Source organism: Pseudophryne corroboree, chromosome 3, assembly GCF_028390025.1.
Source record: "Pseudophryne corroboree isolate aPseCor3 chromosome 3, aPseCor3.hap2, whole genome shotgun sequence".
In the NCBI taxonomy this organism is placed as follows: domain Eukaryota; kingdom Metazoa; phylum Chordata; class Amphibia; order Anura; family Myobatrachidae; genus Pseudophryne; species Pseudophryne corroboree.
In genome coordinates this window covers 738,789,495-738,806,871 of record NC_086446.1, presented here as the reverse complement: position 1 = coordinate 738,806,871, position 17,377 = coordinate 738,789,495, and the positions used below count along the sequence as shown (strand labels likewise).

Sequence of the window (17,377 nt, the reverse complement as noted above, 5' to 3'; positions counted from 1 at the left end):
GTGTTACTGCTAAATATAGACTATTGCTGTGCTGTGTGTGTGTTGTCACAACTCTGAGGTCATGAGTTCAATTCCCAGTCATGGTCCATCTGTGCGGCGTTTGTAAATTCCCATCATGTTTCCTACGACACTCCAACCCCATACTGGTAGGTTATTTGGATTCTGACAAAATTAACACGGGTGTGTATATGTGCACCCACGTAAGCTCCAACGGGGGCAGGGACTAAAATTAATTGTACTGTATATATAGTGTGTGCCCATGTAAGCTCCAACGGGGGGAAGGGACTAAAATGAATACTGTATATATATAGTGTGTGCCCATGTAAGCTCCAACGGGGCAGGGACTAAAATAAATCCTACTGCATATATAGTATGTGCCCATGTAAGCTCCAACAGGAGAGGGACTAAAATAAATGATATATATAGTGTGTGCCTATGTAAGCTCCAACAAGACAGGGACTAAAATGAATGATACTGTATATATAGTGTGTGCCCATGTAAGCTCCAACGAGACAGGGACTAAAATGAATGATACTGTATATATGGTGTGTGCCCATGTAAGCTACAACGGGGTAGGGACTAAAATGAATGATACTGTATATATAGTGTGTGCCCATGTAAGCTCCAACGGGGTAGGGACTAAAATGAATGATACTGTATATATAGTGTGTGCCCATGTAAGCTCCAACGGGGTAGGGACTAAAATGAATGATACTGTATATATAGTGTGTGCCCATGTAAGCTCCAACGGGGTAGGGCCTAAAATGAATGATACTGTATATATAGTGTGTGCCCATGTAAGCTCCAACGGAGCAGGGACTAAAATGAATGGTAATGTATATATAGTGTTTGACCATGTAAGTTTCAACGGAGCAGGGACTAAAATGAATGATACTGTATATATAGTGTGTGCCCATGTAAGCTCCAACGGAGCAGGGACTAAAATGAATGGTAATGTATATATAGTGTTTGACCATGTAAGTTTCAATGGAGCAGGGACTAAAATGAATGATACTGTATATATAGTGTGTGCCAATGTAAGTTTCAACGGGTCGGGGACTGAATGATATATATTCTCTTTACAGAGCTGAGAAAATTAGTTGTGCTACATAAAAACAATGATAAAATATTGACAAATAGATAAAAAGCTAGACAGAGAGAGAGAGAGAGAGAGAGAGAGAGAGAGAGAGAGAGGGGCAATACACTGTTTTCCGGTGGAATTATGTCACAGCAGTGTAAGACGGGATTCCCTACGGCATGGCCTTGTACATACTAACAATCTGTACCATTCACTGCCTCTTACAAAGCACATTCTTTCCATCTGGATATATTCCCGCTCAGCCAAACCAGCAATAAAAGCAGCAGAAGTGCCCAATATAGAATCGCTTTCCGCAGCTGAACCGCTCTCCTTTATCCAGCTGCATTTACATGATAAACAAGGGAACAGACCACATTCTTTTTGCCACCGCTTGACATTAAGGCTGGCTGCAATAAGCTAGGCATTTGTGTGGTACAAACTATGCAAGACCTGTTCCTTAGGAAATATTGACTACACCATCCCCCCAGCAACAAGCATCAAACAAGAGGAAATAGATGTTGTAAGGGCATTTAAGGAAAGAATCCTGCAAGGCCAAGTTTTCAAAGAAGAGTCTGTCTCTAGAGACCATTTATTCAGGCTATTAGTAATTGTGCAGACCCGGCTTGGTGACAATAGCTCTAGGACTGTCTATCAACATTAAATCACTCTGCACTTGACGCGTAATGTCAGGGAAGAGAGGCCTGTGGTGTCCAGCGTGTAAGATTAGTACAGAGTAATAAGGCTGCTCAGCTCCTATACGTATAAGGGTCTATGAGGAGAATGTAAAATGTAATGATAGTGTTATTCTGCAGGTTTTCTGCAAATGGGCTGGAGGGTCATGTACTTTCCAAGGATATGTGACCTCACTGTGGGTCTGGAAAAGGCCAAAAGAAACAATTAAAAAATGGACTGGGCGCCAACTTATTAGACAATAGTTAGACATTAAAAATAGGATTTTAATACCTACCGGTAAATCCTTTTCTCTTTGTCCGTAAAGGATGCTGGAGTCACATCAAGAACCATGGGGGTATAGTCGGGATCTGCAGGAGACATGGGCACTTTAAGACTTTGAATGGGTGTGAACACGCTCCTCCCTCTATGCCCCTCCTCCAGACTCCAGTTATAGGAACTGTGCCCACTGCCCAGGGAGACGGACATTTCGAGGAAAGGATTTATTGTTAAGCCGCGGTGAGCATCTTACCAGCTCACACCTCAAGCATGCCGCAGAACGTGGCATTCCACAGAATACAAGTCAACGGCATGAACAATTGCAGCACCTGGCTGACAAGAAACGTAACACAACATGTGTGTAACCACAAATAATCACTGCAGATATAGTACGCACTGGGACGGGCGCCCAGCATCCTCTACGGACTAAGAGAAAAGGATTTACCGGTAGGTATTAAAATTCTATTTTCTCATACGTCCTAGAGGATGCTGGGGTCACATCAAGAACCATGGGGTTATACCAAAGCTCTAGAATGGGCGGGAGAGTGCGGACGACTCTGCAGTACCGAATGACCAAACGTGAGGTCAACCTCGGCCAAGGTATTAAACTGTATTACTTAGAGAAATTGTTGGCTAATAACTGCTCGGCAAAGTTGCAATGCCGAGACTCCCCGGTGAACCGCCCCGGACGAGCCCACCTTTCTAGCAGAATGGGCCTTCACCTACAGTATTTCGGTAACGGCAATCCTGCTGTGAGATGAGCATGCTGAATCGTACCACAGATCCAGCGCGCAACGGTCTGCTTGGAAGCAGGACACCGAATCTCGTAGGGATCAAACAGGACAAACAGAGCCTGTGATCCTAAATGGAGCCATCCTGGCGGCATAAATATTCAAAACTCTGACCGCATGCAGAGACTTCGACTCAGCGAAGGCGTCGGTAGTCACAGGCACCACAAAAGGTTGGTACATGTGAACAGAAGAAACCACCTTCGGTAGAAATCGTAGACGAGTTTCCAACTCTGCTCTATCTTCATGGAAGATCAAATAAGATCTCTTGTGAGACCAGGCCGCTAACTCAGACACTCGCCTTGCGTATGCCAAGGCCAACCAGACGACCACTTTCCAAGTGAGGAAAATCATTCCTCCTTACTTAAAAGTTCAAACCAAGGGGGTCATTCCGAGTTGTTCGCTCGCAAGCGGATTTTAGCAGATTTGCTCATGCTAAGCCGCCGCCTACTGGGAGTGAATCTTAGCATCTTAAAATTGCGAACGATGTATTTGCAATATTGCGATTACACACCTCGTAGCAGTTTCTGAGTAGCTCCAGACTTACTCGGCATCTGCGATCATTTCAGTGCTTGTCGTTCCTGGTTTGACGTCACAAACACACCCAGCGTTCGCCCAGACACTCCCCCGTTTCTCCGGCCACTCCTGCGTTTTTTCCGGAAACGGTAGCGTTTTTTCCCACACGCCCATAAAACGGCCTGTTTCCGCCCAGTAACACCCATTTCCTGTCAATCACATTACAATCGCCAGAACGAAGAAAAAGCCGTGAGTAAAAATCCTAAGTGCATAGCAAATTTACTTGGCGCAGTCGCAGTGCGGACATTGCGCATGCGCATTAAGCGGAAAATCGCTGCGATGCGAAGATTTTTACCGAGCGAACAACTCGGAATGAACCCCCAAAGTGATTGAAGGAACCGCAACACCCCATTAAGATCTCATAGTGCCTCTGGGGCACAAATGGAGGTTGGATGTGCAACACGCCCTTCACGACAGTCTGAACTCCTGGAAATGAGTCCAATTTATTCTGAAAGAAACCCGCTAAGGCCGATTTTAATTGAGCCCAAGTTTAGGCTCGCATCCACACCTGCTTGTAGAAAATGGAGAAAACGTCCTAGCTGAAAACTCTACCGTAGGAGTCTTCTTGTATTCACACCAAGAAACTTATTTTCTCCAAATACGGCAGTAATGTTTATACGTTACCCCTTTTCTAGCCCGAATAAGTGTGGAGAACTAATTCCGTGGGAATACCCTTACGGACTAGGATTTTGCGGTCAACCGCCATGTCGTCAAACGTAGCTGCGGTAAGCCCTAATACACGCACGGCCCCTGCCGCAACAGGTCCTTGTGCAAAGGAAAAAGCCAGGGATCTCCTATGAGTAATTCCTGAGATCTGGATACCAAGCTCTCCTTGGCCAGTCTGGGACCATGAGGCTCGCTCAAATTTCCTTTTTATGATCCCAGAACTTTTGGAACGAGAAACAATGTAGGGAATACATATACCGACTAAAAACACCCACATCCTGTTTTAGGGTCCCTTGACCTGGAACTCTGAAGCGTCTTGTTGAGACGAGATGCCATCATTCCTACTTGAGGAAATCGCAACTACATGTCACCTCTTCGAAGACTACTTGGAGGAGGTCTCCCCTCTCCTGGATGGAGATCGTGCCTGCTGAGGAAGTCTGCTTCTCAGTTGTCCACTCTTGGAACGAACATCGCCGACCCGACAGAGCGCTTGTATGTTTTTCCGCCCAGCGGAAAATCCTTGTGGTTTCTGCCACTGCTGCTCTGCTCTTCGTTTGTAGAATACCGTTGTAAACGGCCCTTCACTCTAGACCGTATATGTTGTGACAAGTTTCCTGACTTGACCATCTTCCTTGGAAGTTTTCCCCCCTGTGTGACTGCCCCCCCCCCCCCCCCCACCACCTCAGAGGCTTGCATCAGTGGTCGCTAGGATCCAGTCCTGGATCTCGAACCTGCGCCCCTCTAGGAGGTGAGAACTGCGCAGCCACCACAGGAGTGAGATTCTGGTTTTGGAAGACAGGATTATCCTCCGGTGTATGTGTAGGTGGGAACCGGACCACTTGTCCAACAGGTCCGACTGGAACACCCTGGCATGGAACCTGCCAAACTGAGTGGCCTCGTAGGCCGCAACCATCTTTGTCATCAACCGAATGTATTGATGAATTGACACTCTTGCTGGTCTCGGAATTTGTTTGACCAGACTCTGGATCTCCAGAGCCTTTTCCCCTGGAAGAAAAAACTCTCTGTAGTTCTATGTCTAGTATTATTCCCAAAACCGACAACCGCGTCATTGGGACCAACGGTGATTCCGGCAAGTTCAGGAGCCAACCATGTTGTTGAAGAACTGTCAGGGAGAGTGCAATGTTTTGCACCAACTGGTTCCTTGTCTACTGAGACCATGAAAAAAAACCCTCCTTTTTCCAAATTGGAAATCACTGCCCTGAGAGATTCCATCTTGGATTTGAATTTCTTTAAGTAGACATTGAGGGATTTCAGAATTAGGATTGGTCTGACCGAGCCGTCTGGCTTCGGGACCACAAACAGGCTTGAATAAAAGCCTTCTCCCTGTTGTAACAGGGGAAACCAGGCCAATGACCTGATCTTTGAAATGAACCTTTGTATTGCGTCGCATACTACCTCCCCGTCCGGAGGAGAATCGGTAATTTGAAAAACTGGGGAGGAGAAACATCTGGAAACTCCAGTATGAACCCTTGGGACCTTATTCGTAAAAGCCACCGGGTCCAGGTCCGTTCCAGGACTGACTGAAGAGTTTTAGACGTGGTCCCACCAGTGTGGGCTCTGCAAGAGAGTCCCAGCGTCATGCGGTGGATGTGGCAGAAAACAGAGGATGATCTCTTCTCCTGTGATCTTGAAGAGGTTGCGGACCTCTTCCCTTTTCTCCTTCCTCTACATGCAAAGAAAGAGGAATCTGTATGTATTGGGCCGAAAAGACTGCATCCGACAATGGTGTGTCATCATCCCTAGTACATCCCTAGTGAGGAAACATAGGGCAAGAAGGCGGACTTACCAGCGGCAGCTGTCGAGATCAAATTAACTAGGCCATCACCCAACCAGGCTTCACCTTCATAGGGAAGAGACTCCCCTTCTTCTCGGAGTCAGCATCATCATTGCAATGGTGAATCCACAACGCCCTCCTAGCTGAGACCGCCATGGAATTGGCCCGTGAACTCAAGAGTCCTATATCCCTTGCAGTCGCACGAAAGTATGCTGCCGTGTCCTTGATATGACCCAACATCAGGAGTATTCCCCAGGGTATCTACATCGGATGACAAGGTACCCGACAATATTTGAATACTACTACTCCCCCATGCGCATGTAATGGCAGGACTAACTAACGTAGTCGTGGACACATAACTAGAATAGAAGGTAGCTTCCTGCATACGATCCGCTGGATTTGTGACAGGGCCCCTTGCAGAACAGGGGGCGACTCCCACTTTATTCTGTCCGCGGCGGGAAAAGAAATAAACAATCAGAATCCTCATGAGGATTTGAAAACCATCTTGTCAGGGCTGACCCAGACTTTCTCACACAGAGCTCTCAGCACATGAGAAGGAGGAACGATACCTCAGCTTTCATTATAACTTTTTATATATATATATATATATATATATATATATACACACACACACACAAATTATATATATATATATATATATATATATATATATATATATATATACATATACATATCCACACATAGACCCCTATGTCAGGAACAGCCAGAGTCCTCAGTGACGTCTTTAATGTGCACTACTCATGTACTGAATGCCCATTTTTATTTTTATTTTTGCGGATCTAATCAGGAAACATTATGGTCGACACAGGAAATAGTATCCGTGTCGATATCAGGGAGTAGTAACTGGGCAAAATAACATTTTTGCGACCCCGAGGGGTCTGAGGGAAATATAGCTATGAACATGACATCCTCCATAGATGCAACCTTACTATATATATATATATATATATATATATACACACACACACACACACATATATACCCTTTCTGATATGCAAATTTTTACCCAGTCAGATATTGGTGGAGCCTACATGGCCACCCACACACGTCTGTGTCCCTAATATCGTTTTCTCTTGGGAAAAACATTCAGCCACCGACGTGTCGACACACATGTACCAAGTACCATCAGAAGCCGGCGGTGCCGACAGGCTCACTCCCACAGCCTTTTGTGGGAGGAACACTCAGCCTCAGACATGTCGACACACGTGTACCAAAACCCACCGACACACCGGGCATATAGGGGACAGACCCACAGTAAAGTCTGTCAGAGAGACACAGATGACGATTGCCAGCCTAAGGAATGCCCCAGACCTGCAGCGCTTTTATATTTTATATATATATATATATATATATATATATATATATATATATTGCACCAATATTTCTGTGCCCTCCCCTCCCCCCCCGTTTTGCACCCTGATATTTATTCAGAAGTGTGAGGAAGGACCAGCGTGTCTGCATAGAAAATGGCGCTGAGCTGTGTGAGCTGAGAGGACTAAGCCCCACCCCCTCAATGGTGCGCTTCAGTCCCGCTTTTCTGAACTAAATCTTTATACTGGCGGGGGTTAGGACAGTGCCTAAGCACCTATGTCCCCTCTTGCCAGTCTTATTCTTGAGGTTTATAGGCTGCCCAGGGCGCCCCCCCCCGCGCGCCCTGCACCTTGTAGTGCTGTTGTGTGTGGGAGCATGGCGCGCAGCGTGCGATCGCTGTGCGGTACCTCATAAGCCGTCACTGAAGTCTTCTTTTCTTCTTCTACTCACCTGTCTTCTGACTTCTGGCTCTGCAAGGAAGGTGACGGCCGGCTCTGGGAATGAGCCCCTAGGCGTACCTAGTGATCAAACCCTCAGGAGCTAATGGTGTCCTGTAGCCAAAGAAGCAGAGCCTTGAAACTCACAGAAGTAGGTCTGACTTCTCTCCCCTAAGTCCCACGAAGCAGGGAGACTGTTGCCAGCAGTTCTCCCTGAAAATAAAAAACCTAACATAAGTCTTTTCAGAGAAACTCAGTAGAGCTCCTCAGTCTGCATCCAGTCTCCCTGGGCACAATTCTAAACTGGAGTCTGGAGGAGGGGCATAGAGGGAGGAGCCAGTTCACACCCATTCAAAGTCTTAAAGTGCCCATGTCTCCTGCGGATCCCGTCTATACCCCCATGGTTCTTGATGTGACCCCAGCATCCTCTAGGACAGGCATGTCCAAACTGCGGCCCTCCAGCTGTTCTGAAACTACATATCCCAGCATGCCCAGACACAGTTTTGCTGTCAGAGAATGCTAAAGCTGTGTCAGGGCATGCTGGGATGTGTAGTTTCTCAACAGCTGGAGGGCCACAGTTTGGACATGCCTGCTCTAGGACATATGAGAAAGCCTATTGGGGATCGGTATGTGATACCGGTGGACACCGACACCGGCATACCGAGGGTCAAGATCCCAACAGGGGTGAGGTAAGTATTCTTACCAGTGCTGAAAGTAGGGTGGTACGGGATGGTACGGAGTACCATTAAGAAATATGGTGTTGGTACTCAGTATCACCAGCCCACCACTGGGGCATAATTTATAAGGGACATTTTTGTGTGTGGTGCCAGTGGCATAACTGTGTGTGGCATAATATGTAATAGGCATTACGGTGTGTGGTATAATATGTAAGGCATTACAGTGTATGGCATAATGTGTAATGGACATTACGGTGTGTGGCATAATGTGTAATGGGTATTACGGTGTCTGGCATAATGTGTAATGGGCATTACGGTGTGTGGCATAATGTGTAATAAGCATTATGGTGTGTGGCATAATATGTAATGGGCATTATGGTGTTTGGCATAATGTGTATTACAGTGTCTGGCATAATGTGTAATGGGCATTACGTTGTGTGGCATAATGTGTCATGGGTATTACGGTGTCTGGCATAATGTGTAATGGGCATTACGGTGTGTGGCATAATGTGTCATGGGTATTACGGTGTGTGGCATAATGTGGAATGGGCATTACGGTGTGTGGCATAATGTGTAATAAGCATTATGGTGCATGGCATAATATGTAATGGGCATTATGGTGTGTGGTATAATGTGTATTACAGTGTCTGGCATAATGTGTAATAGGCATTATGGTGTGTGGCATAATATGTAATGGGCATTATGGTGTTTGGCATAATGTGTATTACAGTGTCTTGCATAATGTGTAATGGGCATTACGGTGTGTGGCATAATGTGTCATGGGTATTACGGTGTCTGGCATAATGTGGAATGGGCATTACGGTGTGTGGCATAATGTGTAATAAGCATTATGGTGTGTGGCATAATATGTAATGGGCATTATGGTGTGTGGTATAATATGTATGGCATTACAGTGTATGGCATAATGTGTAATAGGCATTATGGTGTGTGGCATAATGTGTAATAAGCATTACGGTGTGTGGCATAATGTGTAATGGGCATTATAGTGTTTGGCATAATGTCTAAGGGGCATTACGGTGTGTGGCATAATGTGGCCATGCCCCTATTGTCATGTAGCCACTCCCCTAGTTACGTGTGACCACGCTCCCTCATGATACATGACCATGCCCATTTTTACAATCAGTGCCACTAAGAAAAAAATTCTACTTGTACCACTGATTCTTATCACTCCCCACACCTAACCCTCCCTTACCTCAGCCTAACCCTAATGTCTCCCCTTAGTGCCTAACATCAGGTGACCCGCTTCCCCGATCCATTAGGGAATGAGGAAATTCTTGATTTTCAAAAAGCCAGATTTGCCGATCCCAACCAAAAACAGTCGAGATTGCAGAATCTGGATTTTTAAACATGTTTAATATTCCCAATACCCGGACCTGGCTGTCGGGGAGTTGGGAAATTATCACAATATGTCACTGTTACATGACTTAACCCTAACGCCTCAACATAACCCTAACCGTAATGTTGACATTTTCATGATGTTGACATTTGTCATGTTGACATTTTCCAACTTTCAACATTTATGATATCAACATTTTAGCCATGTCAATATACTATATACCCTGCATGCACATGTGAGAGTAAAGGGGTATTAGGAGGGCCACTGGAGAGGGAAGGGCCACTGTGTGTTTGTGTAGCCACGCCCCACTGTTACATGACCATGCCCCCTATGTTAGGAGGTATGCGAACACAATTTGTTGATATATTTCCAAGGAGCAATGGGGTAATTCTGAGTTGATTGCAGCAGCAAGTTTGTTAGCAATTGGGCAAAACCATGTGCACTGCTTGGAAGATATAACATGTGCAGAGAGAGTTAGATTTGGGTGGGTTATTTTGTTTCTGTGCGGGGTAAATACTGGCTGCTTTATTTTTACACTGCATTTTAGATTTCAGTTTGAATACACCCCACCCAAATCTAACTCTCTCTGCACATGTTATATCTGCCTCCCCTGCAGTGCACATGGTTTTGTCCAACTGCTAACAAAGTTCCTGCTGCTATCAACTCAGAATTACCTCCAATGTAAACAGGCTGCTGCCAATTGCAGTCCCGCACATAATAATAATAATAATAATAATAATAATAATAATAATAATAGTAATTAGTAAAAATAGTATAAGCTCAAGAGCATTGTGACACACTGCATCTGTTCTGTGGTGCACAATTATTAAAAATTTCCATTTAATAGCCAATAGTGTAACATCATCAATTCTGTGCATTCAATCACATGTCCACTTCAAAACAAAAATTATAGAAGAAGGTGTACACTGTAGCAGGGACGTGCAGTGAGCAAAATGGCTCAGGAGGCACTGGCTAACCACAGAGCCAGGTTTACATGCAATATATGAGCCAAAGGGTACATCTTTTTACTCCAGAGTTTGTGCTATAAAAATGATTAGAATAATGCACAGGTTCTCAAACTCGGTCCTCAGGACCCCACACAGTGCATGTTTTGCAGGTTTCCTCAAAGAATAAGGAGTGACATAATTAGCTCCACCTGTGAACCTTTTAAAATGTGTTTGTGAGTAATTAATACACCTGTGCACCTGCTGAGTGAACTGCAAAACATGCACTGTGTGGGGTCCTGAGGACCGAGTTTGAGAACCACTGCAATAATGCAAAGAAGATATTTCAAACAAATTATCAGTATTTTTCTTATATTTTATTCAGTGAAAACTCTGGTTTAACCGTAAATATGACAGGAAAGGCTCTGCCTCACCTGCCTCACCCCACCGCACGTCACTGCACTGTAGTATAGTATAACCATTGTATGACTAAGTAAAATTACATCGTAAACAACCGCAGAATCCTCTGTAAAGTAATTGTGGTGTATCTATTCACCTAGCTCTGTCAATTTTAAATACAAAAGCTATTGTGTTCAGAAGCTGCATCATTTTATTGTGGTCATGTCAGTCTTCGGTGAAAGAAAACAAAAAGGTTTTCTCAGGTTTCATAATATAATTTAGCTACATAAACAGATGTAGACTGGTACTGTAAGCTCAGCTGATTACATTACATGCTGCTCTGGATTCCACAGGCTTCATGCATTAACATCAGGCATTCATCACACATCAAGGGCGTCACTACAGTACTATAGGTGCAGGGAATGCAGCTGCTATGGGGCCCAGAGCTGAGAGGGACCACCTTCCCTATCACAGTTCAGACTACATACAGACTTTCAGGAAAACGTTAACTTTATACCAATTTGAATATCACCTGCATTAATTAAAATGTAATGAAGTCAATAACAGGAGCTGTTTGTAAACCATGAAGCAGGGTTGGTGTTACCATTAGGCAAACATAGGCATTCATCTAGGCCAGAGGTTCTCAGTCCTCAGGACCACAAAAAAAACGCCCACATTTTCCAGATCACCCTGCAGGTGCACAGGTGTAGTCATTAATCAGCTACACATTTTAAAAGATCCACAGATGGAGCTAATTACTGTATTTCATTTGTGATTCTGTGAGGAGATACGGAAAACATGAACTGCTTGGGGTCATGAAGACCGATTCTGAGAATCAATGAGACCACCAATGGGTCAAAGGGTGCTAAAGTTGTGAAAGAGTGACATAAGGTCTTGACAATTCTACTGGCTAGAGCTTTGTATGGGACATTATAATGAATTATACCCCTTTTAGACCGCCCAAGGTGGGTTGCACCCGGAAGCCTGCCACTGGTGCTGTCAGGGTACAACCCACCTCAGGCCCCTTGCCGCCGCTGTCCCCAACCCGGGGATGATCTCTAAGCGCGGCCCATCCACACAGAGTGAACGGGACCCGGTTTGCATCGAACCGGCTTCCCATTCACACAGCACAGTGAGCCGGGTTGAATAATACCGAGTCGCTCGATCCAGATTATTCCAATTGGGCCCTTTTACAACGCACAGCAACAAGGGTAATGCGCGCTCATGTGCAATAACCTGTGTTCAAAGCTGGCGGTCTAAAAGGGGTATTACAGAATAAGACCGCTCTAATGAAAATAAAAAAAAGAAAATAACCAAATGGAAATTTGTAGCCTTTTTCTTTTCACTCTTTCATTGAGTTTACAGATGTGAATATAATATACTGTATCAAGACTACTATTCCTGTAAGCGTTCATAGTTTAACAATTATGGAGTCCTGGCCAATCAACAGTTTATTATTGGCAGTTTGTCCGTGTTTTCCAGCTTAGTAAATAAGAAGTTAAGCTAAGCGACTTTTATTACAGGTATATTTGGATATGTTTTAATCATATATACACATTAATGCCATAGGTAATGGATAACATAGATGCACACTATGTGAAACCATCATACCAACTTGTTTATTACAGAGATAGCTATATATAAAATACAAATGCGCCTCCCAGCAATTTACCTAATGACAGCAGCGGGAACATATGATGCCCAGAGACAGTAGTTTCCCATTGCTGTGCTTGCCATCCAACCTCTTTGGTGGGGACCTTGGGACTTGATGCTCTCTGGGGAGTTCTTTGCATAATATATTTATACGCTAATCTACTCCAGTTCATGTCAAGACATATTCTCTGCACAGCACACATGCCAATATTGCAGTGTGTTTGCCAAGGAGGCACCAAAGATTTAGTTTGGGATTCAGTTGAAAACTGAGAGATTTATCAATGCATAAAATATAGCCAATTCTTTCAAGGGGGTTTCCACACTCAAGTCACTTTCATTCATTAGCTTGTAATTAAACATTATACTACTGCATATTTCTAGTTACCCCCTGTGCCTTTCAGCCATGTATTTATATGATAAAGCAGAGCTGTAGCCTTTTGCGTTGGTATGCTGTATTCTCACACAAGACACAGTTAAAGTATAAAGCAGATATGTGGTGTATTCAGACAAAAACACAGGTACCTGATGATACAGATATATGACTAGAAAGCACAGAAGGAGGATAGAAAAAAAATAGCAATGACTACTAAAATTGCATCAGCAAGCCAGTATATTAAAGTCATCTATTTTGAAAAACATTTTTAAATCCTGATATTCCTGTGATTTTACCACACACAGGGCCTAATTCAAGGTTGATTGCAAAACAACATTTTCCTCTAATGGGCAAAACTTTTTGCTGCTGGTGCGATCAACTAATCTCTGCCTATGGGGGAGTGTATTTTAGCTTAGCATGGCTGCGTTCGCTTGTGCAGACCTGCTTAGCTAAAAAGGTTTTGCGCAGTTGAAGAGTGACCCTGGAACTACTTACCCTGTTCGACGGATCCAGCGACGTTCCTCCCGGCTTTGACGTCAGACATCCGCCCTCCGTTTGCCTGGACACGCCTGTGTTCGGACGACCACTCCTCGAAAACGGTATCCAACGGTGAGTATCCGCCCCGGAACGCCTCTCTGCTGTCAATCTTCTTTCGATCGGCACTGCGTCTTCTTTTTTCACTGTGCATGCGCAGTTCTGACCCGTTCGTACCGCAGTGAAGAACCGCTGAGTGCGAACGGGACGGAATGACCCCCCATGTGCACTGCAGGGGGGGGCAGATATGACATGTGCAGAGAGAGTTCGATTTGGGTGGTTTATATTGTTTCTGTGCAGGGTAAATACTGGCTTTATTTTTACACTGCAATTTAGATTTCAGTTTTAACACACCCCACCCAAATCTAACTCTCTCTGCACATGTTACATCTGCCCCACCTGCAGTGCACATGGTTTTGTCCATTAGAGGAAAATGTTGTTTTGCAGTCAGCCTTGTATTAGGCCCTCTTTCAAAACCTAAACTTTTTTTGTTTATTAAAAAAACAATTAATAATTTAGGTCACTGATGGCCATTTTTAATATGTAAATTGTGGTTCTGGTTTAGAATAATCTTCTGTAAATATTCAGTGTGGCTGAAAAATCAAATTAAAGAAGAAGGAAATTGTTTCCCAATTACACACAGTGACTAATTCAGACATGTACGTAAACCAGATGGTTAACCTACATATCTGATATTCTGCAAATGTGTGGAACATGTCTAGCGATATCGCAGACAGACCTTTGTCAGCTGCAGCATGACTGATTATGCTGTGGCATTTGTTGGGTGGAAAGTGGCACCATTCTTCAAAAAGGTGGCTTGTCGTCGTCCCTCTGTTTTGTAGGTGTGCCTGTGCCTGGGTGTCCAGATCCTATGGTACACAGACTGACCGCTGCCTAAAAACGTGTCTATCTCTTACAGATACCTCCTGCTGCATTTCAGTTTTATTTGCATGAAAATCACCTACCTCGCCAGTATCATGCCCCAGTAGAGATCCCGGCGTCTGTATTGTGACAGCTGGAATCCCACCGAGCGATATGCTGACCGCATACCGTGCAGGACGTAAGGGGAAGATTGGACTACACACCCAAATTTTAAACACAATAAGCGGTGCTACCATGCTGAGGCTTCTAGTACCATACAGGAGAAAGAAAAAATGCCAGCGCACTAAGAACACTGATAGTCAAAATAATTGTGATAAACTCTTACAATTAATATGGAGTATAAGTGAAGTGCTTAGCGCAAATTTGGCAAGTGTTAGTATTATGGATGTTAGGGAACGAATTTGTGCTAAGTTCAGTATTCTTAGTGCTTACAGTGTGCACCTGCATTTTTCTTTCACATACGCAGGACCTGTAAGAATCCAATGTTTGTAAATTATAATTTTAGTTGGGAATTCATTTAGAAGACAATAAACATAGGGAGTGATTTTTCCTAATGATAATCCTGTATTTATTTTTTCAGGCTATCCAATTTGGCTGCCTCGAAAAAAAATATAATCTCTCCGGAAAACACACAGGTTCAGTAAAATCTGTGTGTCTTCCGGAGAAACAGCCCCGTTTTTAGCTGTTTTCAGGGATTTAGGGGGTAATTCAGACTTGATCATAGAGGTGCTAAATTTAGCACATCTACGATCACTTTCACAGACATGCGCCCAGCACAGGGTTAGTCTGCCCCGCATGTCTACCTCAGCCCCTCCCCCCCTCGCACAGGTACAAAAGCATCGCACAGCGGCGATGCTTTTGTACCTGAAGAGTAGCTCCCTACCAGCGCAGCTCATGCATGCTGGCAGGGAGCTATCCGTCGCTCTCCGGGTCGCAGAGGCTGCGTGTGATGTCACGCAGCCGCCATGACCAGCCCCCCGCACGGTCCAGGCACGCCTGCGTTGCCCAGACCGCGCCCCCGAAACGACAGCCCAATGCCGCCGGCCTGCCCCCTCCTGCCCAGCGTACACCTCTGCCTCTCAATCAGGCAGAGGTGATCGCTGGGCTGAGATGCCAATCGCACCTCTGGCCTGTGCGGTGTATACGCAGTTCAAACCTGATCACCCACTGTGCAAAAAATAGGATTTTAATACCTACCGGTAAATCCTTTTCTCTTAGGTCGTAGAGGATGCTGGGGTCACCATAGAACCATGGGGTATAGACGGGATCCGCAGGAGACATGGGCACTTTAAGACTTTGAAAGGGTGTGAACTGGCTCCTCCCTCTATGCCCCTCCTCCAGACTCCAGTTATAGGAACTGTGCCCAGGGAGACGGACACTTCGAGGAAAGGATTTATTGTTAAACTAAGGTGAGATTCATACCAGCTCACACCTCAAGCACGCAGCACAACGTGGCATTCAACAGAATACAAGCCAACGGCATGAACAATTTGCAGCAACATGCTGGCAATAAACGTAACACAACGTGTGTGTAACCACAACTAATAACTGCAGATACAGTACGCACTGGGACGGGTGCCCAGCATCCTCTACGGACTAAGAGAAAAGGATTTACCGGTAGGTATTAAAATACTATTTTCTCATACGTCCTAGAGGATGCTGGGGTCACCATAGAACCATGGGGTTATACCAAAGCTCTAAAATGGGCGGGAGAGTGCGGATGACTCTGCAGCACCGATTGACCGAACCTGAGGTCTTCATCGGCTAAGGTGTCAAACTTGTAGAACTTTGCAAATGTGTTTGACCCCGAACAAGTAGCTGCTCGGCAAAGTTGTAATGCCGAGACCCCCCCGGGCAGCCGCCCAGGATGAGCCCACCTTTCTAGTAGAATGGGCCTTCACCGATTCCAGTAATGGCAATCCAGCCATGGAATGAGCATGCTGAATCATGTTACAGATCCAGCGTGCAATGGTCTGCTTGGAAGCAGGATACCCAACCTTGTTGGGAGCATACAGGACAAACAGAGCCTCTGTTTTCCTAATCTGAGCCGTTCTGGCGACATAAATCTTCAAAGCTCTGACCACATCCAGAGATTTTGACTCAGCAAAGGCGTCAGTAGCCACAGGTACCACAATAGGTTGGTTTATGTGGAAGAGGAAATCACCTTCGGTAAAATTTGCTGACGTGTCCTCAATTCAGCTCTATCTTCATGGAAGATCAAATAAGGGCTCTTGTGAGACAAGGCCGCTAACTCAGACACCCGCCTTGCAGATGCTAAGGCCAACAACATGACCACTTTCCAAGTGAGGAATTTCAACTCCACCTTCCGTAAAGCTTCAAAGCAATGTGATTGAAGAAACTGCAACACCACATTAAGATCCCATGGTGCCACTGGAGGCACAAATGGAGGTTGGATGTGCAATACTCCTTTCACGAAAGTCTGAACTTCTGGAAGGGAGGCCAATTGTTTCTGAAAGAAAACCGATAAGGCTGAAATCCGTACCTTAATTGAGCCCAATTTTAGGCCCGCATCCACACCTGCTTGTAGAAAATGGAGAAAACGTCCTTGCCGAAACTCTTCCGTAGGAGCCCCCTTGGATTCACACCAAGAAACACATTTTCTCCAAATACGGTGGTAATGTTTAGATGTTACCCCTTTTCTGGCCTGAATAAGTGTGGGAATGACTTCACTGGGAATACCCTTACGGGCTAGGATTTTGTGCTCAACCGCCATGCCGTCAAACGCAGCCGCGGTAAGTCCTGATACACGCACGGCCCCTGTTGTAACAGGTCCTCGCGCAGCGGAAGAGGCCAGGGATCTCCTATTAGTAATTCCTGAAGATCTGGATACCAGGCCCTCCTTGGCCAGTCTGGGACAATGAGGATCGCCCGGATCTTTGTTCTTCTTATGATCTTTAGAACTTTTGGGATGAGAGGA

The 17,377-nt window shown here is 45.1% G+C and overlaps 1 protein-coding gene across 1 annotated transcript in view; it reads right to left on the bottom strand.

Moving 5' to 3' along the window:
- ENTPD1 (ectonucleoside triphosphate diphosphohydrolase 1) overlaps positions 1 to 17,377 on the bottom strand; it is a 173,592-nt gene that overhangs the window by 79,867 nt on the left and 76,348 nt on the right. The gene's annotated exons all lie outside the window — the stretch shown is intronic.